Below are 25,787 nucleotides of genomic sequence, written 5' to 3'. Positions count from 1 at the left end.
TATGGCAGGGATGATGATACTACACGTTTAAAAAAATGCACTTCATTTGGTTTTTGTGTGTGTTTGTGCTCATATGGTTAAAAGTGGTGGTAATCCACAATATCCATATTCTGTCATTCTGGCTGCATCTTTGGTGTGAAGATATGATTGCTGTGGTGTTCCTGCACTGTACAGTCCAGATTTCACTTGTCAATCAATGCTATTATGTATTTTCCTTGGATTCCCAGCTCTTGCCAATGTAGGTGGCTATACGGCTGTGCCCTGCAGATATTTGTTCTTATGTATTCTTCTGTATATTTATTAAAAAGATATCTGGCTGCCGAAGACCCAAACTGCATCCCTTCCATGTTTTTCCCTCCACTACTAAAAAGGATGTTTTGACCTTGGCTGAATCACATTGGCATATCAAGTTTCAAAAGAGTAACCAAATAGGACATACTTTTGGAAGAAATTGTAACAGGTAAGGCCACAGCATATAAGTATACTATTACAAAGGTATTCAATGTTAAGAACAAAAAACAACAAAGGCTGACTGAGGGTAGTCCGATTAATAAAACAGAATTACCTTTTTGTTTCCCCGTCATCCTTCATTCTAAAATATTGTTCCTGTTAGCTGTTTTCTGTATAGCACAGGTTCTTTTAAAATTTTAATCAGAAATACTTATTCAACCGTGCACCCGTATTATTTTCAATGACAATAACCTGCTGTAACAGTCGTTGAGTGCAGGGCAACACAAACAATTTGGAGCATACTGGCTAAAGATCAACTTTTCTTCCCGCTGGATTATTTTGCTCCATTTTGAGCTGGTCCCCGATCATGGTTGGAGGTCCCCCATTCCCCCCTCCTTGTTGTTCAGTTCAGACGTTTCTGTTTTGTATCAGCTTAGTTTTCCATATACCTGTTTTTGCGCAGCTGTATTGCCCTCTGTGGAACCTGGTACACTGTGGGCTCTGTGTTGATGTGCTTCGGGGGAATTGTGCTCAACTCCAATTATGCTCGAGTTCCAACCCCCCCCCCCCCCCACACACACACACACACACACACACACACACACACACACACACACACACACACACACACACACACACACACACACACACACACACACACACACACACACACACACACACACACACACACACACACACACACACACACACACACACACACACACACACACACACACACACACACACACAGTGGCGGTAGTGAAGGTCGACGTCATGGAGGGTGTATATGAGTGTGTTGAACACAGAGAGTTTGCCTATGCCGACTGTCTTTTGAGAATTTACTGGTCCCAGTATTTTGTTGTCATTGATAAGTCGTCCATCCGTTGATCAGAACTGATTTGAATGTTACTTCCCCCAATTTATGTTCATCATATTTGAGGGAGCAGTGACCAGAGCAGTAATAGATGACAAAACACTAACATTCTATCTTAAAAAAAGTGTTTTGTTTCAGCTTTTTACGGCCCAGGCGATATAACAATCGGAAACGTGGAACTTAAAACGATCGAATGCAACAGTGATGTATGTTAATAATCAAATGTAAACAACGGTAAACACAGTGGTGCTCTTGGAAAGGAGCAATGCTTCCTCTATCCAACTGTAATTCATATTTCCTCTGTATTAAAACGTTCTAGGAAACAATAACTAATTAAATGCATTGATACAAACAAATTACAATGGCTACTAGCCTTACAGTTAATCACATCTTAATGAGTTGTGGAAAAATATAGTCCTCAGTAGGAGTGACAAGGTCAACATTTGATTTAAAGATAAGTGGGTACTTTCTGAGTGGCAAGGGTTTGATCCGACAAAGAAAGGACGTGAGCTGTGTTCCTGTAACATCTTAAATGCAGCAGTATCAGGAAAGGTCAGCATAGCTTCCTGTATCGTTAAGCATTCTATCATACTATATTTGTTCAAGGATTTTATTGGTTTTTTATTTAGAAAAAACAGCTGTGTTTGAAATGCTGACTCTTATCTCTTGAGGTCATATATTTTAAGTTAAAACGATTTCCACTTAGATTCAAACTCAATGGGTGAATGAAACACATCTTATCTATTGTGTAGGAAGCAGACAGTATTTATTACCCCATAATTTAGAATTTAACTTTCTAAAAATCATGCATTTTTGGGAATTGAATGACTCTTCGGCTTACATCTAGTGGCCCTTAAATAAGCATACTGAGCAAACCCTGAATAACAGCAAATGATTTGGGTTTCTGTCTTTGAAAGATAAAGGACAGGAAAAACTCCACCAAATCCTTACAAATCATGAACCTCAACAATGTTTAGAAGGTGGAGAAACATGGGCCTCTCTGATAACTCTCATTACCCGACACGACGAAAAGAACGGAAGGACGAGCCACCAATTACTTTTCAACACAAGCCCGGACGAGCCCCCAATTATGTTATGCCCAGGTCTAGGGGAACCTAGGCGCAGCACAAAATGTGCACTCTCCCCACTCCCAAGAAAATGGACACAGACAGAAAATGCCGTTGGTAGTTTTAATTACCTCGTTTTTTACAAGGAGGCGTGAAGTGACAACCCACATAAACAAATACATCTTGAAGAGAAGTCGAGTGAGAGAGAGGGCAGAGGAACTGCACGGCTGCAGCTTAAATGCTCCCGTCTCCTCAGGTGGACCAATCAGCCTGTCGAGGGCAGCCAATCAGCTACCGGGCACCACCTGCTCACTCACACACACACGCAACAGACTCAACAGGAGGAGGGAAAAAACATCCGTATGGCACATCAATGACATAATGACCCAGGGTCATAACACCCCCCCAACTAAAAATCTAACATTTCCCCCTAAAGAAATGTTGGATCCACGCACAGGACACAGCAGCGCACCTTTCGCTCAGCCCGTCATCACTGGGAATGTAAGGTGGCTGAGTGACAGACACAGAGGCAATAGGCGTCACCACCGGAGACTGAGCGACACCACTTTTATGATCAACATACATTTTAAGCATGTTTATGTGACACACACAAGTTTTTTTCCTACGATCCGGAGTGCGGATCATATAATCCGTTTCACTGATCTTACGGCCCACCTCAGACGGGCCAGAACACTTTGCTTGCAGGGCCGACCCCACAACGGGCAGCAGAACTAATAATCGTTCACCGGTTTGGAATTCCAGAGCAACTGACTTTGTCGTAATGGGCTTTTATTTTAGACTGGGCGGTCCGGAGCGACTCACGGGCCAAATCACAGGCATGATGTAGCCTCTTTTTGAATGAACTAACAAAGTCCAAAATGTTGTCTTTTTCTTGGACTTTTCGGAGAGCCAGTTCTCCCTCAACAGACGCAACGAGCCACGCACAGTGTGGCCAAAAAACAAATCGGCTGGACTGAATCCTAAAGACTCCTGCAATGTTTCCCTTATAGCAAACAACAACAACAACAGTAAACCCTCATTCCACTCACAATTTGTTTCGGTGCAAGATTTGCGAAGCATGCTTTTTGGTGTCTGATGGAACCTTTCTAACGTGCCTTGACTCTCTGGATGGTACGCGCTAGACGTACGGTGTCTGATATTTAGTTCTGACATGACCTGAGCGAAGGCTTTGGACATACAATTCGATCCCTGGTCACTTCGGATAGTTTTTTGGGAGGCCAAACGTGGAGAAAACCTTAACCAACGCTTTCACAACGGCTAAGCCGTGTTCTATGACATACTGTATACAGTATCTCATTGAACACGGCTTAGCCATTCCAAGCAATAGCCCTTGGAGTTCACCATCTCTCCTGGTCCCTAAACCTGATAAGACACCGCGTTTTTGTAACGATTACCGTAAAGTAAATGCTGTTGCAAAACCAGACTCCTTCCCACTTCCACGGATGGATGACTGTGTGGACCGCGTAGGCTCTGCTAAATATGTCACAAAGTTGGACCTCCTAAAGGGATATTGGCAGGATCTGCAGAAATTGTGCTGATATTGTAGCTCCCTTGACGAGTTTAGCAAGTCCCAAAGTCCCTTTCCAGTGGTCATCGTCATGTCAGTCGGCTTTCGAGGCCGCCAAGGCGGTCCTCTGCAGTGCCCCTGTGCTCGCTGCTCCAAACTGAGAGAGAGGGCAGAGGAACTGCATGGCTGCAGCTTCAATGCTCCCGTCTCTTCAGGTGGACCAATCAGCCTGTCGATGGCAGCCAATCAGCTAACGGGCACCACCTGCTCACTCATACACACACAGCCACACAGACTCAACAGGAGGATGGAAAAATATCCGCACACAAATGACACAATCACCCAGGGTCATAACACAAAACAAAAGCCCTTTTCCTCATCCTGTCCCACCTTGTTTTACTTAATTTGAGCTTCCTCAGATACTCTTCACTTGACTAGTCGTGTTGGGTTTTTTGATTGTATGGTGACACTTCCATTTTAACATCACTAAAAAGCAAAACTCTTTATTTGGCTTACTTAAACACCAACAAATGCTCCATTTGCAGTGTCTAATGTCTAATGTTGTAGAGATCACTAATTTACTCTAGGTACATAATTCACTCATGGAACTACGTCCTGGGGGTATTGTTTCCACACGGGCATATGTGTTGCTCTCTATATACATTGTGTGCCCTCCTGGTTTCTTCCTCTTGTCTTCCCGGGCTGCGCCCCGACAACATGTCAGTTTCTGCTGCTCATTAAAGCCAGCTACATACCTTCGATGCACCGCCTCCGACTCCTGTCTCTCGGCATTACAATGTAAGCATTTAACTTAAGAAGGGAAATAAGTCTTCAAACAACAAGAGAGCCGTACTAAGAGCTTTGTTATTTCCCTGATTTTACTACACTAAGATAGTCAAAGAAGGAACACATTTAAGACAACACCAAAAACCAAACTCCATGAAGCTCATTTCTCAATTAGTTACAGAAAACTCAAGGTTCAAGGCTAGTTTATTTGTGTAACACATTTTAAGACACACAGGGAATTCAAAGTTCTTCACATAGGCATTTAACACATAATCATTTAAACAAATAAAAAGAAATAAACACACAAACAAAAACAAAAAAGAAAATTCATGAAAGCGATAAAATAATGGTTGCAGCACGGTTAAAGGATTTCACAACAGTGAGAACCTGCTTCACAATTTCCTTGGTGCCAGTTTGGATCGGGTTCTTTATTCAAATTCTACTAAATCCTACCAAAATAAACTTGGGGAATTGACTTTGAGCACCTTTAGTTTCATAGGTATAAATGTTCCAGTCACACCAGATGCGGGTTTAATTGTCTCAAACGAACCACCGCCCATGTTCAGTGTATACACATACACACAGTTTTGTTTTTTGAGCTTGCCTGTATGTTTACATGTCAAACCACTGAATACGTTATACAAATTGTCATGAACATAAACCACATTTGAGAAGAAAATAAAAGTTCATATCAAGACTCTTTCCATTACAGAATTTTGTATGGAGAAATGAGGCTCAATGCTGTGAAATTGGCTGAGGGACACATCTGCAGCATGAAACAGTATGACACAACATAACAACAGTTCTTTAGGCTTCAAAATTCCATGAAACCATAAAAAAACAAATCACTCGTCATTAACGCTAATTTTATTGAACACTCAGAATACAACCTGTGGGTTTGTGTCATTATAGATGAATATTATTACTTGTCCAGTTGCTTCATGTGGAAATGGGTGCATGCTCTGGAATAATAAGCATGACTATTCAGATAGAATCTGTCTTGGAGATGAGATATTTTATTGGAATAAGAGGGAGGAGTGCAGCTCTAACTAACCTGCCTGTGGCGATTTTTGACTCCATGAGATAAGCCAAGGAGACATAATGTTTTTCCTCCCCTCCCTATGAATGTAGCATAATAGCCAATATGCACTTGGCGCCCATTCTACTTCTGTGGCTTGACACTGAATGTTGGAAAAGCAATGAAATGAAGGGTTTGTACATCACATTATAATGGTCATTATTTGATCTAAGTTGCAGATGCTGCATGGTTTTTAACCTTTAAACTATAGATTACACAGTTGTAATCTCATGCAGTTTTTATCACCCAACATATTTAATGCACTTAATCATGACAGCCAATTTTCTATTACAAGTTGTATAATATGCTGCTTAATATTAAACAGCACATCATGTTATATGTTATATCTCTTAAGATATCATAGTTAGTGTAAAATATGTTTTGTTGTAGGCGTTAGTTGAGGGGGGGTCTCAGCCGACTGGTGAATTCGATGGACATTTCTATTGCTTTCTTTGGCGGAGGACCACTTCCTCCAGCAGTGTGTGTGCTGTGTCCCAGGTGTACTGTTCTCGACCTCAGAGCTCCGTAGTAAAACACATGCGGCAGACCGCACTGGGCAACAGTCACCAGCCACTTAAAGCTTCACTCAGACTTTTTGCTTTCGGGTTTTTCGCTCTGATTGTGTTCAATGGGAAAATCTCACATCAGTCAGCTGGTGTTTTAGTTAGCACTGACTGTTTTCAGTTTCTCATACAACTGAATTATTCTATAGAAAATCTAAACTTAATGGTTCCTTTGAACTGTCTTGTCGACTTGTATCGTTAAAAACTCTGTCTTAGATTTTCATCTCCGTTAATTTAATTTGCAGTACCTCTGTGTAACCTGTTATAAAACTATTCTGCAATATTAATTTGGGTAATTCTGGCCCTTGTTATACTCTTTATTCAATGCTTAAAATGCGTGGAAACTCAAAACTGATGCATGCTTCAGATTTTCCAATTATGTATGTCAGTTAGATTAAGCTTTAATTTAAGTTCTAAGTGGAAAGAAGCTTGTGCTAAACCTAAAATATGTGCATCATTTTGTTATCAAATTGTGCTTTTATTTTTGCTTCAGCGATTAAACATACAAATAAAAACTCTATGTCTACGCTTTTAAGGTATTGTCTCACTCTTTCAAAATGCAAAACCTTTGTGAACCTTATGTGGACTGCTCATGTGCTTTCGTGTTGAATCACTTTTCCATGTCAGGATTTAAGGGTATAAATTGTCAAGAAATACTTTTCCAGCGTCACTGCCACTGTTAAATACGTATGACAAACATGTCTTGATCATTCAGGATTGTGTACTATTAATTAGGAGCATTGATGAAGGAACACAATGCACCATCCCAACCTAAACAGTCTGCCTCTGTTTATGGTTACCGTTCCTGCTGTCCACTGAGTAACTAATGACTCACCAATGTGGCTCTAGATGTGGCGTTCTTTAGCAGCTAACGTAAACCTATGAGATAATCAAACCTCCAGCTCACCATGGAACCAATGGAGGTATGGGTTAAGGCAGACCTACTTTGTTTTGGAATCCCAAATTGTTATTTGCCTCATCTTTTCTTGGCTGTTTTCAACTGCCGAAACATGGCAAATGTCCGTAATGTAAAACAGACCATGGTTCTTCCCTTGGCGACCCTTACAGGAACTTCTCTCGAAGCTTCCTGTCCTGTCACGTGTTGTTGATGCGATGGGTAGAGGACATTTGGCCACCTGCCTGGGTACCACAAGCAAACAGATCTCCATATTATGAAATGCTTAGGTTTTTGCATTAAGATGCAGCACTAAGTCGAGCTGGGACTGATTAAAGTTCTTATCTTGGGGTTTAAGATCTACTGTTGGCCTGGCTAACAGGAAGGGAATGGTGACACAAATTCCCCGCTGATACTCCCATGACGACAGTCTCTGTGCTTGCCATTAGGTACTGCCAGTTTCCTTCACCGCAAAACTGGAAGAAAGGTTGAAGTGCTATTTTTACTTCAAGCCGAACCTTTGCAGTAAAAAGGTCACATATTTCAGTGACCCACAGTCATTAAAACGGAAGTGTGTGTATGGTTGAAGAACACTTTATCACAGTTTATTCAGTGGGCATGATGACCAGTAAACCAAACCCTCAAGCTGTTATGGCATTTGATGACACTATGACCTCAGATGCTTCTAAAAGTAAGCAAGAGTAATGGCCACAGTCTTACGGTGTAACCAGTCATCCTGTTGGCTACGTTACAGTATACGCACCTGCTATATTATTAGCAAGGCATCTATTTAAAAAGCTGTCAAATTAGAGTGTGAGTTCACTTTGCTTGAAATATTTGACTATAGCAAGCTACATTTAACAATGCTTCATAAAACGTAAGATTAAGAGGAACATTATCAGTCACTACCATGAGCATTAAGAACAAAAGTCCCTGCACAGTGTTTATGCTCTAATTAATCATTTAAGTCAGGCACAGCTCATAATTGTAATAACTCAAAACGCCTCAGCTGTGTCGCAGCAAACATAAAACAGTGGAATTTATAACATACTTTTCAGCTTCTGCTGAGTTACACAAGTAACTACATTTTCGGCATTGGTTTCAAAACAATCTGTTGTGGTTAGCTAACTCAACAACTCACAATTTTTACGTCTAAGAGAAGTGAATATAAATGTGATCATGTCAACCTAATAAAATCACCCTTTGTGAAGACCAGAGTGTGTTTTGGGGTCACTGTAACCTGTTACACCTTAAAAGGTGCATTGAAAGAACTGTATTTCCACGCATGAAAAGGATTCAATTGATTTCTTATTCAATAAAAAGGTATTTTCAAAGGGAAATGTTCCCTATATATGTATACTTCATAACATTTATTACCAAAATTGAATGCAGGGATGACATATTATGTTGTAAAATTATTAATCAACATAAGAGAGAATTTTTTTTTGAACTGATTTACCTTAATGTCAAACACCATGGCAAGATGTTGATAGTGCTGCTCTGTGCACACAATTATACGTAGACACATACATTTTTGCAAACACAACTGAAAACACACTTGAACAAAACCGGCAATGTTTTAAGTAGTTGGGTCTAGGAAGAAATGTGATGCTATTGTAATACAAAATGTCCTGTGCTTACTAATAACATTACACGTTGTAAACAGCTATAACAGCTGATTTATAGTGTCCAAACTAAATATTATGAAATATAGGTAATCCAGTGGTTTCACTACCAATTTACCCAAAATAAACTTTTCCCATCAAGCAGAACAAGGAAGACATGTTGTAGTGAACAGGGAACTGAGCATAACATTGAAATGCTCATAACCCGAAACTCTGTCAGGAAAGAATAAAATACAACAAACACAAGCGTCCAAAATTAGCTCAGGTTTGTCTGGGCTCAGCTAAAAATGTTGCGCTTTCACTGTGTCGAAGCCAGTGAAGGTGGTTCAGGTATCTGATCAAGATAGATCAATCCTGACTACTTCCAGGATGAACAAGTGGAGTATTCTACAGCATTATGACCGAGAGACTTTACAATTTTGCATGATAATTCGTATTGCTGTGTAATATAAATTTTCTGTAAAATCCTTGGAGCTAATGTTCTTTTAGAAAATACTTTGGAAAAACACTGAGTTCAGTCTATTCTTGTTTCCATTCGTATGTCCTCCTTGTGGGATACATTTGACGTCATATCTGACAGTGTGGTTCCACAATAAAAGAGCACTATCAAGGATGCATCTTGCTTGGCAATACTAAAAGGAAACCACATAAATAAATTACAAGAACTACAAATCATGTCAAAACTAACTGAGACAAACAGAACTACAATTTAAAGGTCAGAGCTGATTGATGCAGCCTGGAAAATAACCGTTTGTAAGTCCAAACAAAGGGTGAAATGTCAAGACCACAGTGCATCTTAAATTGCAAAAATTCAAAGAAGTTCTATTGATATTGATAACAATCCTAAATGTGTGCATTTGGGTACAGTTAAAGTCGGACGCCGTTAAAGAGGACATATATATTTTCCACCCTCTTAGAACCCCCCAAAGCCCCTTCCCCCTCCTCCCTTCTGTCAAGCAACTTTGTTAACTACTTTGAAAAAAAGGTTGATGATATTCGCTCTTCTTTTTCTGACTCACCTTTACTCACCGCTGGGTCACCAGACCCTCCTTTCACCCACACACTGTCCTCCTTTTCCCCTCTCTCTCCAAGTGAGGTTCTTACCCTCATTACCTCTGCCCGTCCTACCACCTGTCCTCTGGACCCTATCCCCTCAAACCTCCTTCAGACTTAGACCCCGGGCCATGGGGCCGGGCCCGCCCATCCAGGATTTGGGCCCGCCCATCCAAGATTTTGGCCCGCTGTTTTAATCAGGGCTGAATTAACACAACATTTTTAATTGTTTTATTATTATGTTTATGGTTGTTATTTGTAGTGCTCTGTCCTAATATTTATTTTTGTTTTAAACTATGTTGAAAGATTAGTTTAATATCATTTTTTGATTTTGCAAATAAAAAAAGAATGAAAGAAGAATGAAATTCTGAATGAAAGGCTGCGCGCGAGACTGGTTTTTCGCTGGGTTGAGTCATGTGGGTGTTTGAGTGAGATGCGGCACAGCAGCTTGTCAGTTTATTCTTGCTAGGTTAGTTTGGCTATTATCATTTATATTTATCTGCAACAATGGATATCAGGAAGTGGTTCATGAAAGGAATATGGCAACTCAGCGCCAGATGCAGGCAAATTATAAGAAATCAGTTACGTTACTAACGAGCTAGCAAGCCAGCCACGGACAAGGGAGGCTGGCAATCAATTATATTTTGAAGAGAAATTGACTCTCAAGCCAGCTCTCTCACAAACTCCGGCTCTGTGCACAAGCAGACCGCTGCACACGCTATCTGCCTCGCTAAATCTCTCTCTTTCTCTCCCTTCCTCTCCATCGCTCAACCTCACTCCACCCTGTGTGCGCTCCTCAAGTTTGCCTGCGTGCTTGCCCAAGTTGGCATAGCGTTACAAATGTGCCACAAAACCAACCAATGGATGTAGCCTATAATAAGACCGTCAACAGCCTTATGGCAACCTAAAACCCCTCTGTTTCCGTAACAACAATTCACGAGCCCCCCCCCCGTTGACAATTCAGATTTCCCGGGAAATGTAAGTTTCGGGGTGGGGTGGGCCCGCCCTGGTAAATCTAATGCCCGCCCAGAGACGTACACAGGTATGTCTGCCGCCGGGTCTGTTCAGACTATCGCTCCTGATATTCTACCGTTTCTCACCCATTTCATCAACACTTCTCTAACTTCTGGTCACTTTCCAAACACTCTCAAGGAGGCAAGAGTAAACCCTCTCCTAAAGAAACCCACTCTCAACCCGTCCGATGTTATAATCTACAGGCCTGTCTCTCTCCTCCCGTTCCTGTCTAAAACACTTGAACGCGCTGTCTTTAAACAACTCTCCTGTTATCTCCGTCAGAACAACCTTCTGGATCCGCACCAGTCTGGTTTCAAGGCAGGTCCCTCAACAGAAACTGCTCTCCTTGCTGTCTCTGAGGAACTGCACACTGTTAAAGCAGCCTCCCTCTCCTCTGTCATCATCCTTCTGGACCTGTCTGCTGCATTCGATACGGTGAACCATCAGATCCTCCTTCGCACTCTCCAAGAACTTGGAGTTTCAGGCTCTGCACTTTCCCTCCTCACCTCATACCTCAAAGACCGTACCTACAGGGTAACTTGGAGAGGGTCCGAGTCCGACCCTTGTCAATTAACTACAGGGGCTCAGGGCTCTGTTCTTGGTCCCCTCCTCTTCTCCCTGTACACAAACTCAATTAATTCTGTCCTTTCCCCGCTCAGAGACCCAGGTCGTCGCACGCATCTCTGCTTGTCTAGCTGACATCTCTCAGTGGATGTCTGCTCACCACCCCAAGCTCAACCTTGACAAGACTGAACTGCTTTTCCTTCCGGGAAAAGATTGTCCCACTCTTGACCTAACAATCAACATCGGCATCTCTATTGTTTCCCTGACTCAGACTGCAAGGAATCTAGGTTTGACCCTAGATAACAAACTGTCCTTCACTGCAAACATCGCTGCTACAACCCACTGCTGCAGATACACGCTTTACAACATCAGGAGGATACGTCCCCTCCTGACCCAGAATGTAGCGGCTCGTCTGGTCTTCAACCTTCCAAAATGTTCCCACACCACGCCGCCTCTCCGCTCCCTTCACTGACTTCCAGTAACTGCTAGAATCCACTTCAAGACAATGGTACTTGCGTACCAAGCTGCGAATGGATCTGGCCCTTCCTACATCCAGGACATGGTTAATCTGTACACCCCAGCACGTGCACTCCGCTCTGCATCAGCCAAACGGCTCGCTGCACCAGCACAGCGAGGGGGACCCAAGTTCCCATCAGCAAAAACACGTCGGTTTGCAATCCTTGCTCCAAAATGGTGCCCATTGAAATCAGGACAGCAGACAGCTTGCACATCTTCCGGTGAAGACTGAAAGCTCATCTCTTTCGACTCCACTTCGAGCGATAGAATTACTAACAAAGAACTGCTAACAAAGCACTTATATACTAATAAAGGACTGGCTTATCTAAAGCCAGTTGAGTAGCACTTGAAATGTTTTAGCTCTACAGTATGAAACCTGATGTACTTATATGATTCGGTTTTCTTCAAGTTTGTATCTTGTTGGTCAAATGCACTGAGCCTATTGTAAGTCGTTTTGGATAAAAGCTCAGCTAAATGCAATGTAATATAATGCATTTGCAGGCCTGTATTTGTATGTTGTGCTATAACTGCTGTATTTGACTCATACTGCCTGTGGCGCAGCCCTTCTTTTCACCAGTCTGAAATGCTCTGCTTATTCCCCACCTCCTGAAAGCCCAGTCTGCGCTGATTTGTTAGCTGGCCGGTTCTGTTGTGATTGGTCAACTGCTTAAATGTTTAGGAAATGTAACGCCTCTTAGCATGTAACGTACAATGTACACCCTCACAATAGACTTTTATCAAACAAATACAGTGAGCAGCCTCAATTTAACATAACTCCAAGACAGTAAAAGGCATGATGCACTTTTAAACTGGCCATCTTTTGCTGGGCTAATTTTAGTTGGAAGTAGGCTACTATGAAATGAGAACAGTGATTGAGTGCATTCACAGCAGGATTGATATCATCAAATAAGGTAAGCAAAAATGTAACTATGAAGTTAAGACAGAGAGTCTTAGCAGGCCCAACAGCGCCAGAGTTATTTTCAATTTAGCTAACCCAAAGGAAGATAGCCAAACTAAAGTTGATATCGGCAGAATCATTTCTGTTTAAACAGACCTCAACATTTGAACACGTTTCATCATGTTGGGACGTTAGGACAGAAAAACTTACTCCAAAGTACTCAGCAAGTTTATGGAAGTTGGTGGGTATACAGCCACACAAGTTTAAACTTGATAGCATTAGCTAGAAACTTAGCAGAGGCTAGCATTTGTTTGCAACTTAACTTCCACAACAGCTCCACACCTTAACCCCCAGTAGAAGCTACATCCTATGTTTCAAACTAAACCAATCAAAAAATAATAAAGCTTATCAACTTAGCTAATGTAGGCAATCAAGCCAACTAAAGTTGAAAGTGACCATAACTTTACAGCATGTAATCGTAGATAGATCTCAACACAATTTCTACACAGTTTTAGGTAAAGTTGGTTGGCTGATAAGTTGTTATATTTGAGCAACTTAGCCAAGGCTAGCAATGTGTTTGCAACTTAATTTCCACAACAGCTCCACCCTTAAGCCATCAGTCGTAGCTACAGTGTTTGTTTCAAGCATACCAAATAATAAAGTTTACTTACAGTTTTTTTCCCCCATCGGGTACCCGACACGATGCAGGACTCTGATCCCTGCATCATCCGCCTGTGCGCATCAAAGATGCAGACTCATTGTTCCCACTAAAGTAGTATAGGGCTAAGTGTAGTAAGGAGGCAAAGTTGATGTTCAGTGTGTTGCCGGGAGCATATAAGGATTTATCCACGATGTTGAAAATGTAAAAAATGTTTTAAAAAAATGTTTTTATTTAACTTATTATTATTATTATTATGAATACATTTATTATAAAAAGTTATTGTTGAATGTTTTAAGGAGGTGACGCTACTCAGCCAATCAAATCAGTGCAATCAGTGAGTAATTTGAAATGGCTGCTCAAAAAAGAGAAAGGTATACAGCGAAAAGAGAGCATTTAAAACCCTCCTGTTACATTCAGGGTCAAATTGCCCCTTTTCGAAAGTTTGAAAATCTACGAAAAATACTTTAAAGTATTTTTTTTAATGAAACTTCTTCGACTTACCTTAATTAGTGTAATAAACAAGTAAAATGAAAATGGTTCATGTCATTCATTTGGAACCCCCCCCCCTACATGTCTATATCACAGAGATGGTATTCGGGTCAATCTGACCCGGCAGTGAAAGTGGATGCTAAAAGGGGTGTCTCACACACACACACACACACACACACACACACACACACACACACACACACACACACACACACACACACACACACACACACACACACACACACACACACACACACACCCCCACACACACACACACACACACACACGGGAGACGTGTGTATGGGGAGGAGGAGCTGGAAGGAGCTGGACGAAATGCATTTATATGCGTATGGGTCTCCTCATCCTGGCTGGTGGTCTACAAATTACATTACATGTTACATCTTACTTGCTTTTATCCAAAGCGAAGTACATACATTACTCAATACTGTTGGCAATCCCCACAGTAGCAATTTGGGGTGAAGTACATGTATCTTGCCCAGGGACACAACGACATGCTGACTGCAGTGTGGTTTGAACATGTGACCCCCTGATCCCAACACCTGTGACCCCCTGATCCCAACACCAAGGCTCTATCCACTGCGCCACACGCCTCCAAATCCAAGGATGAATCGACAGCCAGCCTGTGGGACGCAGACACAGGCAGGAATATATTTCGAGCCACAATGTCTCTGGGACTTTCCACATTTTCTCAAGAGTGATCCGATTTGATAATCGTGACACAAGAGCTGGCAGACGTCAGAGAGACAAGCTGGCAGCTATAAGGACCAGGGACGTGCACAGGTACGGGCTAATGTTGCCAGGGCAACGGCCCGTTTGGCCTTTTTGGCTGACCTGCCCCTCTGGAGAGAGCGAGAGTTTTTTTTTCTTTTTTCTGTTGTGGCCGAATCAACATGATAAGCCCACAATTAGTATTCTAGCGCCTCGCTGCGGGAAACACACTTTGTCAGCGCTGTCATCTGCCGGTGCGTTAAGACCACCTCAGTGTCGGATTTTGGAAACTTCATTTTGAGTTGTCTCATGGCAGTTAGGGTATAAGGGACAAACCAGGGGACTTTACTTCCTCTTGATACCGTCGGTTATTTACAAAAAAAACACCTAGCCTACTTGTTGTTATTGTGCTTCTGTCTTTCTGTGTCTTTTCATCTGTAAACTCCCTCAACGGGCCCGCTCGCTCTCTTTTCTTGATCGCCCATTCACGGGTGAACAGTTCACTGTCCCGCTTCATTGTGGGAATTCTGCCATGTCTATACCACTTTAGTTTGACCATCTTTGTTATTAAGTTATGGAATATTAAATAAATAAATAATTAGATACCTTACCGTTACTGTGCTCATAAAGAATGATAAGAATAAGAATAATGCGTAATGAACTGGTTTGACCTGGTTTAGTGAGTTTATTTAAGGTAATTAGTTAGAGGCCCTATTTTATCAGTCTGGACTGCACAGCGGTTACAATGGTCAAACTACATTAGAACAGAATTTTCCCCATTTTGTCTTTAATAGTTACTAGCATTAGATATTTTTGATGAGATATGGACCGCAAAACAAAAAATGTCCCAGGTTTTCAATTTTAAAATCAAGTTAGCGAATGCATGCAGTCACCTTAGCTTATTTTTTTATGAGATGTGAATTGTTGTTCAATAATAATAATCGTTTGGTTTCTTTTACATTAAAAACAAGTTACAATTTTCAAAAAGCCTTGTGTTTTTTATCAGGGGAGGCCCTTTTTCCAGTTTAGAGCAATAGCCCCTCCAAATGTCTGTGCACGTCCCTGATAAGGACAGTATGGGACAAGTGGGTAGAGCGGGCTTCGACTTCTCTACAACCCAGGTTCTAATGTCACAGTGGATGAAAGGCTGGTGGCATTCAGAGGTCATTGCCCGTTCAAGCAATACCTGCCTTCGAAACCGGCAAAATATGGCTTGAAAATATGGGCAGCATGTGATGCAAACTCCAGCTATGCACTAAACCTGCAGATTTACACTGGAAAGCCAGTTGGAGGAGCCCCAGAGAGGAATCAGGGCATGAGGGTTGTGTTCGACATGGCACAGGGTCTCTGGGGTCACAACATAACTTGTGACAATTTCTTCACGTCCTACAACCTGGGTCAGGAGCTCCTGAAGAGAAAGCTAACAATGGTTCGAACTGTACGAAAGAACAGAACGGAACTCCCTGCCGAAATGCTGGTGATCAATAACAGGGTCCCTCAATCCTCCAAGTTTGTGTTCACAGACACCACAACCCTACACACACACACTCTTAATTTCTGTTACAATAAAATACTTTCAATACAAATCCTTATGACTCATTTGGCTTGATTCTAAGTGAACGGCTCAATTTGACCCTGAACAGAAGAGTTGTCTCGTCTCTATTTATCAACATCAACCAATTGTAAAACAAGTTGGAAAATTTTAAAATTAATTTAAAACATGTTATGTTATGCAAAACTAATGTATTTTATATCAAGGTTTTTCCAATGTAAAAAAGGAAATAGAAAAATGTGTTTGAATGTATATGTTTTGAGAAAAACGAGTGCCTTATTCTAATGGAATCATGATCTGTGAGGGGTGAATAACACCTTCCCACACTTTGAAAACCCTTGGTCTATACGATAGAGTAGCGGATACATCCCGTTTCCTCTCTGTGTGGACGGGACCTAAGATACTACACTTTATTTGAGAAAACAAAAATCTGCACTGAATCGTTTTTTAGTCTAACAGAACCTTCATTTGATTGTGACGTTGCACCTCAGAGAAGGTTTAGGCTTATAAAGTGTGGCAAACAAAGTCGGCTGATCCAATGCACCTATGCCCACATGTACAAGTGATCAGCTGATTATTTCTATTTGCCTCACTTTATGAGCTTCACAATACTTGTGCCTTGTACCGCAGAGTTTACAACTCAAATAGTTGGTGCCAATCATCAGTCAGATTTGAATGTGTAATCTAACATTTTCAGTAAGTATAACACACATAAGGAGAGCAAATACAAATAAATGTATTTAAATGTGAATCAGAAGTTATCAAAGATGAACCAGAAGGTCTAAAAAAACAGAGAGAAAAAAAAAAGTCAGGATAACGGGCTAGTATCTCGTGCGCACGAGAAACTTTCTCGTGCGCACGAGCAGGGTTGGGAGGGTTACTTTGTAAATGTAATCAGTTACTGATTACTGAATACATGGCTCTGAAAGTAATCCAAATACAGTTACAGTTACGCGTCGTAATCAGATTACTTTTAGATTACTTTTGGATTACTTTCTTTTTCCATCACAGATGGTATGTTTTGGTGAACAGGAGACACAAAAAGCAAAAGGAAACTGAATGTGTTTTTACTGTTTTAATGCCTTATCAAGAGCACAACTGAAACATAACATCTGAGACTATGCAACAACATAATAAACTTTTTGGGGATGCAGCTTGGGATGTGAGGAGTGAGGGACGCTGCTTAGAACGGGCGTGTCGCCTTCTGTCCTGCCAGTGTTGGCAGGACATGAATTAAAATGTCGAACTCTGACTTCATTTTAAGGACATGTCGGCCAGGGGTGTAGAGCTATATTTGTTTAAGCACCGGATCGGCAAAACAGGAGACACTGTGCAGCAGTCTGCCTTGATCTATGAATTCATGTCCGTGACACTCACAGTATCTGCTGCCCACAGCTGTTTTATAGAAGGAAAACCTCCTTCACTTCATGAAATCTCTGCAGCACCAGGAGGCAGCGGGAGGGTTAGCTCAGTCTCTGAGAAGACGAACGCGCATCGCCTTTCACGCACCGCCTTCGCTGTGTTTACCTTCAGAATCATAAGGCTAAAGGGCAACCGGAGGCTGATGTGTTTTATGTTACAGGTCGTCCAGAGAAAACCACACTCTCATCCCTCCTCTGTGTATCGGCTCCAGCCTTCTCTACACAAAAATGCGAGGAGCCAGGAAATATCCGAACGGCAGACTATTGTCTGGTCTGATATTCCCTGAAATGAAAAAACGCAGGAATTTCCTGTGTTTTGGGATGATGGGTACGTGGAAGTATGCATCCTTCAGGTGGAAGTGAACCAGTCGTCCTGGTGAAAACGTTCCAGCACCTGTTTGATCGTCAGCATGTGGAATACTGACAGATCGAGGATGTCTCATTCCCCCAGTCTTTTTCGGGATTAGAAAAATAACGGGAGTGAAACCCCCTGATTTTCCTCCCTTTGAGGAACCCTGGAAATATCCTCTTTCAACAGGAGTTCCAGCAGCTCGGCTTGTAGCGCAAGACATAGCTTCTGGGAGGACAGGAGTGTTTCCTGTATCCCATTAAACTGTGGGGGGGGGGGGGGGGGGGGGGGGGGGAGAGAGAGAGGCGAACTGCAGGATGTATCCTCTGCCGATCAGCCTGCTCATCCATCTGTCCATCAGACACACGTGCTGCCACTCTGAGAAAAACTCTGAGAGCGGGCGCACGTGCTCGAGATGTGTTTTTGGTCGTCATGGTGACGAGCCACGCCAGAGCCCCTGCCGCCGCTGCCCGTGAGGCAACCCAAGGTGTGCTTGGACCGAAAGGGCTGCGCGGGGGCCTCCACACGCTGCGTCTCACTCCGACTCTCATCATGAGGCGCGTACACGCTCAGGGGATGGATGGAGGTGTGTGCAGTGCTGCCCACATGAGGCGTTAACGGCGCTCATGGGTTTATTAAGGCCGTGTGTACGAGGCGTATCTCGGACAGAGGAATGCCGCGAGCTCTGAGTTTATTAACCAACAGGTTAAGACCAGGCTTCTGCAGCGAGCCCCACTGTCTACTAATCAACAGATTAGTGGCAGCCGGCTTAATTAGCGCGCTCTGAAATTTATTAACCGACAGGTTAAAACCAGGCTTTAGCAACGAGCCCTGCTGGCTATTAACCAACAGGTTATAGGCAGCTGGTTTACACAGGGCGTGAGGCAACCCAAGGTGGTCTTGGACCGAAAGGGCTGCACGGGGGCCTCCACACGCTGCGTCTCACTCCGACTCTCATCATGAGGCGCGTACACGCTCCGGGGATGGATGGAGGTGTGTGCAGTGCTGCCCACATGAGGCGTTATAACGGCGCTCATGGGTTTATTATGGCCGTGTGTACGAGGCGTATCTCGGACAGAGGAATGCCGCGAGCTCTGCAAGTTATTAACCGAGGTTAAACCCGGCAGGCTTCTGCAGCGAGCCCTGCTGTCTACTTAATCAACAGATTAGCGGCAGCCGGCTTAATTAGCGAGCTCTGCAGTTTATTAACCGATAGGTTAAAACCAGCAGGCTTCTGCAGCGAGCCCTAGGCGCCGTGGCGCTGCGGGCGCTGCCGCTGGGGACACTCAGCCTGGAATACTGCTCATTCCCCCGTTCTGGCTTCTCTGTGATGTGCTGTGCTGGTCGTCTTGGTGACGAGCCACGCCATTGCCCTCTCCGCCGCTGCCCGTGAGGCGAAAGGGCTGCGAGGAAGCCTCCACACGCTGCGTTTCACTCCGGCTGTCATCATGAGGCGTGTACACGCTCAGGGGATGAGTGGAGGTATGTGCAGTGCTGTCCACATGTGGCGTTATAACGGCGCTCATGTGTTATTATGACCGTGTGTAGGAGGCGTATCTCGGACGGAGGAATGCCGCGAGCTCTGCAGGTTATTAAACGATAGGTTAAAACCGGCAGGCCTCTGCAGGGAGCCCTGCTGTCTACTTAATCAACAGATTAGCGGCAGCCGGCTTAATTACCGGCTCTGCTTCCTCGGAGGCTCTCGCGGAGCAGACCAGGAGCGGGGGAGCCTCAGTCCCCTTTGACTCGCCGCCGGGAGACCCTGTCTCTGGGGTGGCGGGGGAGCGGAGACGTGGGACGGAGCCCCTGCAGCCGCCGAAGGGCTAGTCTGACGCCGAGGCGGTTGCTGTTGGCGTCTCTCCGCTTGCGGCCTCCTGTGGCCGGCGTGGACGCCGCGGCTGCTGCGGGCGTTGGTGCGGGCGTTGGTGCCGCTGTGGGCGCTCAGCAGGCCCGAGCCAGCTGACATGCTGGCGAATGCCGTCCGCCTGTTCCGCGGCTGTCTTCATGGACTCCACCACGGCTTGGAACTGGGGTCCTAACATCCCGGACGGGCTGATTGGAGCGTCCAGTAGCACATTTCTGGCCGTCTCCGTAACAGACGCCTGCTGCAGGTGGCGCTGGATCTGTGTCACCCACGCGGAAATCCTCGCCTTCGAGACAGCGACGGACGCGCACAGAGTGAGCGACGTGCTGGCCGCCTTGCTGATTTCCTCTGCCTCGGTGTTGGACCGCTCTACCAGTGTCACCACCGAGTTGGAGGGCAGCGCGACGATATTCGCCGCCGCCAGAAAGGCACCCGGTCGGCACCCGGTTGGCGGGAGACATACTCTCTGGGGGAGCTCAACGTAGGGCGCCTTCCTGTGGCAACGGAGAAGAGGACCGCATGCTCGGCCGCCAAACCAGCCCCCTGCTCCGACTCTGTCACCCCCGTCCGGGGGAGAGGAGGGAGGGGAGAACCGCACGGTGAACCATGGAGGGAGACGGGGTAGGAGTCTGTAGAATATGACTGTAGAAAAAGAAAGGCGTTTTTATATTGATTAAACAATTTTTATTTATTTCAGCATTAAGAAAAAAAGATGGCAACCTCCTCCACAACCTGTAAGTTGATGGTCCTTGCTTACTTTACATGACTTCAGATGGTTGACATTACACACAAACATACTATACATGTATATAGATATATATATATGTTTATATAAATATATGTATATATCTATATACATTAGGTGCATAATTGGAGATAAACAGCACACAGTATATAAATAAATAAATATATATATATATATATGTTGTATGTTATTGTCAAAGGAACAAAATGAGCAACCCTTTATACTTAATTTGATATTCCTCATTATCTGAAGCATTTGTTACTATCATTTATTTTACTCCCATAGTGACTGTATGGACAATTGGAGACAGCTATGTCCGGCGTGTAGCCCAGAGAGCTACAGAGACCATCGGCATCAACCTTGGCCTCGACCTGTCCTCCTCATCCACTGTGGTGGCAATGACTTGGGGGATGTGCTCAGTGTTCAGTTGCTGAACCAGATGAAGGAGGACCTGCACCAGCTTCACCATCGGCACCCTGGCATGAAGATCATGCTCTCCTAGATCAACCAGAGGTGCCGGTGGAGGGCTGGTGCAAATCCGGCACCGTCGCCTCTTTACGGCAAATGTTCACACCTCCCGCGGCCGATTCAACTTGTACACACTACCGCTGCTTGCTGGTAAGGACAGTTATTGCCACTCGTCGACTGAAGTCTTTGGGGTGTCTTCGTAGGTGGGCGCCGTAGGCGGGCGGCGTAGCCGACGCAGGCGACGTAGCGGGCGTAAAAGTCGGGATGCCTTCGGTACGTGTTCTTTGGTCTCAGGTTGGTGTGTAGCGGCCTCAACCCGTTATCCTAACCCAGGGGTCGGCAACCCACGGCCCTCGAGCCGCATGCAGCCCTTTAAGCCCTCTGCTCTGGCTCCCTTGAGCTTAGACAAAAATAAGAAGGAAATAAAATAAAAGCATTTGTATGACTATTTATATTTTCTTGCATGGTTGAAAATGTTTCGTATCTTGTATTTTGAGGTGATACTGTGACACAAAACGGTTTTAATTAGGTCAACTAAAATATGCGTCACATCCTGCTACGGTCCTGCGCTAGCGCCTTTTCTTGCAGGCGAATAACCTGAGCCCCGGCTCGATGAGCGAACTATGGATAAATCAAAGAAAAGAAAAGTATAGGAGGAACACAGGATTGAATTCTGCGTGGACAGAGTTACATGTTTTCACAGCAAACTATGCTGGTTTACCGGTATGTTTGATATGTAGAGAGAAGTTCTCAAAGGTGCTGCAGCCTTTACGTATCGAGGAACAACACGGGAGAGGAAGACAGCGGACAATCTTCAGTCATAATTCAATGGGGTATGTAATTTATTTCAGAAAAAACTTTTTGTTATATTCCATGGAATGCTCTTAACGTCCAATAGCAATGAATATATTAAATGCTTTGACAATAAATACATAAAAAGATGTATCTGTGGAAGCCGTAGCGCTGTAAAAAGCACGACCAATCATCTCAGCTGGCCGGCTAAAATAACTGGATGGCCTACCTGCCTGTCAGCCTTCCATCTGTGCACAAACTTATCTCGTGCCCTCATTGGTCATGGTTCGTGTGTGTAGGAGGAGGGGCTCTGTAAGGAAGAGGCAGATCTTTTCCGGTTGTGTATTTTCAAATTCTAGCGCACTCGAGCTGGTTTCTCCATTCTTACCTATACCTACCTTTAACTCTTTTTAGGGTGCAGCTATATGATTTATTTATTTCAAAGTGGGCACATTTTAATTACATTTTTTTCCTTCAAATGTGCAAAGGACTCCCTAAATGCTGTGTTTAATTTATTTTAAAGTAGGCCTGTGTATTATTTGTAATTCTCCTTATAGGAGTTCTTTGTTTCTTATTAAACTGTAGTTTTTGTCTGATATAACATTTATACAACTTTATAAGCTATCAAGCTATGAAATATATTTTGCGGCCCCAGACAAAAAATGTTTTTCGAAAAAGGAGCAAAATGGCTCTTTTGGTCTAAAAGGTTGCAGACCCCTTTCCTAACCCGTTATCCTAACTTTTTTTTTTTTTTTTAGAAAGTTACCGGTGCGCCAAGGAGGAAGTGGAGCGCACAGGAGACAACCAATTTATTGCAGACTGTTATGTTTACGTGGTGAAATGACAGTGCATACATTATTTGAGATATATTTCTCAGACTTGAGATATATTTCTTGGACTTCACTTTAAGGACATTTCAACCAGGGGTGTGTGGTCACTCCAGGAGGCAGCGGGACGTGTAACTCAGAGAAGAGCAGCACCAGTGCTCAAAGAGCTTTTTCGCACCGCCTACACTGTGTTTACCTTCATTGAACAGCTATAAACAGTGACCACAGGCTGTTACGTTTTAACCACACACACCTCTACACACATCAAACTGGCTGATTACTCCCCCTTTTGTTAGTTTTAGGAAGGAGATGTCCGGTCACCAGGGCGCATGATGGGCGGACTGGGACTAAAAATCAGCCCTGGAATCTCACCCAGCCCAGCCCACGTAAACTGTCAACGGGGGGCTAGTGAACTGTCAACGCGGGGGGGGGCCTCGCTGCGGGGAAACGGTGGACCTAGTGGCCCGATCGGAGTAGGCCGAGTGGCCCGACCGGCCCACTTCGGTACTGGCCCATTGGGATTCGTCCCGAACGTCCCGATGGACAGTCCGCCACTGGCCCTGTGTGTGTGTGTTCTGAGTGTTTGTTTCCCTTTAAAACAGCTGCGGGCAGCAGGTACTCTGAGAGTCACGGACATTAATTCATAGATCAAAGCAGACTGGTTTACAGACTCACCTGTTTTGCCAATCCGATGCTTAATCCGATGCTTAAACACCCCTGGCCGAAATTTCCATAAAATTAAGTCTGAGTTCTAAATATATCTCAAATAATGTATGCACTGTCATTTCCCCACGTAAACATAACAGTCTGCAATGAAATGGTTGTCACAACCACATGGTGCACACTAGAAACAAACCCATTTTCCTGACATCTTTTTTTTCCTCTTTTTTTTCTTCTTCATGTCCCTTTAGGGGCTCAGTAGTTAGGCAACTAAATGTATAAAAAAACTAATTTTGTCAAATAAAGTGACGGACTAGGCCTGTACAGCTATGCCCATCATGGGCTCATGGTTCTGCAGGTGCAGCTCGTGCATGTCCTCCTCCATCAGGCCTGGTCCTTCTCACAGAGGAAAGACCTCTCCCTACCTCAGTCCTCTCCGGCCACACCAACATGACAGGACGTCCATCACACTGAGGTTGCTCCACAAAGTATTTGCAGCTCTCTGGAGACCACACTGTCTCAATTGATCCACACTGTGAATATTAGAGGGGAAACAAATATTGTAATAAATGCTTTAGACAATAAGAAATATAAAGTTAAATGTTAAGAGTTGCTCAGTTGCTTTAGATTGTCAATACTATTACTGTATAACTTATATCTCACGTCTGAAGGTTTAATTTAAAAGAAGAATTTGTCTAAAGTCAAGTATATACACAGTCCTCCTCCATCAGTAACTGTTGCAAATATCCAAATGTAAAGTGTGCGTGGTTCAGGAAACAGTCCTGCTTAAAAGTGGTGAAGAAGAATTCCAGCAACTTGTTCTTCAACTCCTCTTCCTTTGATAGAAACCAAGGTCCATACAAAGGTTCCAACAAAGTTTCCATTCTCATTGCAGAAAACAGCATCTCTTCGACATGGTGTCAAAGGTATACAAACAACACTGCCGTAGCTGTGTAGGAGCGCTGGTCAACAGAAGTGTGAGTGTTACATATAGTGATGTCATTATGTACGGAATAAAACCAAGGAGTCCAATCGGGGCATTTCAGGAAGGGGGGGAGCAGTGTTAGTGTTTTGGAGATACAGCTCATTTCTCTCTCTGTCGCCCAATTGGTCAAAGCGGGCAGCACTACTTAAAAAAATCGCTGTGCTTGACTGACAGTTAAACACAAGGACTATAACAATCTTCAACCCTCTGACCTCTTAAAGATAAAGCCTTTCCCACGTTTTCTGATAGTGTGATAGAGTACTTTCAAATAAAGAAGCCTCAATAATTACTTCCTTACCCACCTTTTCTCTGGGTGGGGAACCTACACTTTTGTTCAGGGTTTATTCGGATAACTACCTCAGAATTGTTTATCCTAAAGAAGTCGTTGAAGACAGTTCACTTCCTCTTTGAAGAGGCTCTCCAAACATTTCTCTGAATTGCAATCTCAAGACCACTAGTTCCAGTTCTCTTGATCCCATACTTTCAATTGCAGTGACCATTGCCTTCAAGTATCAAGAGTTTAGAGTAAATTACAGGCCTGATAAATAAAAAAAGGAGAAGTCTGGCAGGGGCATTTTCTCACTAGATTATGGTAACAAGACCTCCTGGCTCTGTACTAGCAAGGCTGTTAAGATTGAAGGATGATTAGAAGCAAAACTGCACTCTCATAATGATCAGTCAAAAGACCCGGCCTGAGTTGGCAGCAGGCCCACTTTGTTTCTGTGCGCTTTGATGTCTTTGCAGTGTGAGAGACCTTTTTTAGGCCTGTTTAAAAGACTCTATTTTTGTTTTGCTACTGACTCTGCACTTCTTAGGCAATTAGTGTCCTACAGAGGTGAGAACTGTATGGAGCTATAACTGATTAACATGAAAGGGACCACCATGAGTGAAGTCGCTTAAAACCAAGACGTATTCTAATACGAGAATATCCTGTCTGACCACAGGTTTTCCTTTAAAGCAGTGAAACAATTTCAGCTTACCAGCCTTGACAATTTGATATGAATTATAATCATTAAATAGGGGAAGTTACTCCATGTCTTTAACAGTAAAACACTGTACACTTTCACTGTTTAAATAGGTTATTGTGTCTTGTTTTTACTGGCACTAACCCCACTGTGTATACTGATATTACTTTAGCTTCTTATTCAAATCGTTTTCAATGATCCTGTGTGTTTTAACAAACCTATACAGCAGCTGCAATACCAGGAGAAAATAAACGTATAGTGAAAAAGAAAAGAAGGAAAGGAAGCAGACAATTGGTATAATACACTGGTAAGTTAATGGGCTACGTTCTTTTAAATAATCAATTTAGATTGTATTTACAATAATAATAA

The 25,787-nt window shown here is 43.5% G+C and overlaps 1 protein-coding gene across 3 annotated transcripts in view; it reads left to right on the top strand.

Annotated features, from left to right (window-relative positions):
- The first annotated feature begins 20,447 nt into the window (after positions 1 to 20,447).
- The window catches only part of LOC307025505 (alkaline phosphatase-like), an 89,199-nt gene continuing 83,859 nt past the window's right edge, over positions 20,448 to 25,787 (top strand). Inside the window, exons 1-4 of one of the 3 annotated variants that reach the window (XM_079660230.1) lie at positions 20,448 to 20,597; positions 20,674 to 20,710; positions 21,007 to 21,339; positions 24,364 to 24,445. The gene's annotated coding sequence lies outside the window, so the exon portion shown is untranslated. The remainder of the gene's footprint in view (positions 20,598 to 20,673; positions 20,711 to 21,006; positions 21,340 to 24,363; positions 24,446 to 25,787) is intronic. The other 2 variants (XM_079660232.1, XM_079660231.1) reach the window with 2 other exon arrangements.

This window comes from Notothenia rossii, assembly GCF_949606895.1.
Source record: "Notothenia rossii genome assembly, chromosome: 1".
NCBI classification, from domain to species: Eukaryota; Metazoa; Chordata; class Actinopteri; order Perciformes; family Nototheniidae; genus Notothenia; species Notothenia rossii.
Note: the sequence above shows the minus strand (reverse complement) of the source record. Positions and strands in the feature narration are given on the sequence as shown.